Source organism: Triticum aestivum, unplaced genomic scaffold, assembly GCF_018294505.1.
Source record: "Triticum aestivum cultivar Chinese Spring unplaced genomic scaffold, IWGSC CS RefSeq v2.1 scaffold55199, whole genome shotgun sequence".
In the NCBI taxonomy this organism is placed as follows: Eukaryota; Viridiplantae; Streptophyta; class Magnoliopsida; order Poales; family Poaceae; genus Triticum; species Triticum aestivum.
Window position 1 is genome coordinate 1 of NW_025305582.1, and position 774 is coordinate 774.

Genomic DNA, 774 nt, shown 5'->3' on the forward strand with positions numbered 1-774 from the left:
AGTGGAGCTGGGAGGGGCAAGGATAAGGGACGAAGACCGGGGTAACATGTCGGATGCGATCATACCAGCACTAAAGCACCGGATCCCATCAGAACTCCGAAGTTAAGCGTGCTTGGGCGAGAGTAGTACTAGGATGGGTGACCTCCTGGGAAGTCCTCGTGTTGCATTCCCTTTTTAATTTTTTTCGCGCCGCTTGCAAAACAAAATGCACGTGTAAGTAATATATTTACCGTGTTTTATTATTTTGCACGAGTGCGGTAAGTCATAGCTGGGTGCTCACGATTCACGGGTCCAGCGTCGGCGTTGTGGCGCGGCAAGCGTGCACTGGTGCGGTTGAGAGGGAGGGGTGGAAACCGCGTTAAACTCGTCTCCGTAGTTGAGAGGGAGCGGCCAAAGCAATGTACAATCGTCTTTGTAGTGGAGCTGGGAGGGGCAAGGATAAGGGACGAAAACCGGGGTAACATGTCGGATGCGATCATACCAGCACTAAAGCACCGGATCCCATAAGAACTCCGAAGTTAAGCGTGCTTGGGCGAGAGTAGTACTAGGATGGTTGACCTCCTGGGAAGTCCTTGTGTTGCATTCCCTTTTTAATTTTTTTCGCGCCGCTTGCAAAACAAAACGCACGTGTAAGTAATATATTTACCGTGTTTTATTATTTTGCACGAGTGCGGTAAGTCATAGCTGGGTGCTCACGATTCACGGGTCCAGCGTCGGCGTTGTGGCGCGGCAAGCGTGCACTGGTGCGGTTGAGAGGGAGGGGTGGAAACCGCG

The 774-nt window shown here is 51.9% G+C and overlaps 2 non-coding genes across 2 annotated transcripts; both read left to right on the top strand.

The window, feature by feature from the left end:
- Positions 1–51: 51 nt before the first annotated feature.
- On the top strand, positions 52–170 carry LOC123179536 (5S ribosomal RNA). The gene has a single exon (XR_006490437.1). It is a non-coding gene; the product is annotated as a 5S ribosomal RNA (ribosomal RNA).
- Positions 171–467: 297 nt separating this feature from the next.
- LOC123179537 (5S ribosomal RNA) lies at positions 468–586 on the top strand. The gene has a single exon (XR_006490438.1). It is a non-coding gene; the product is annotated as a 5S ribosomal RNA (ribosomal RNA).
- Positions 587–774: the final 188 nt, after the last annotated feature.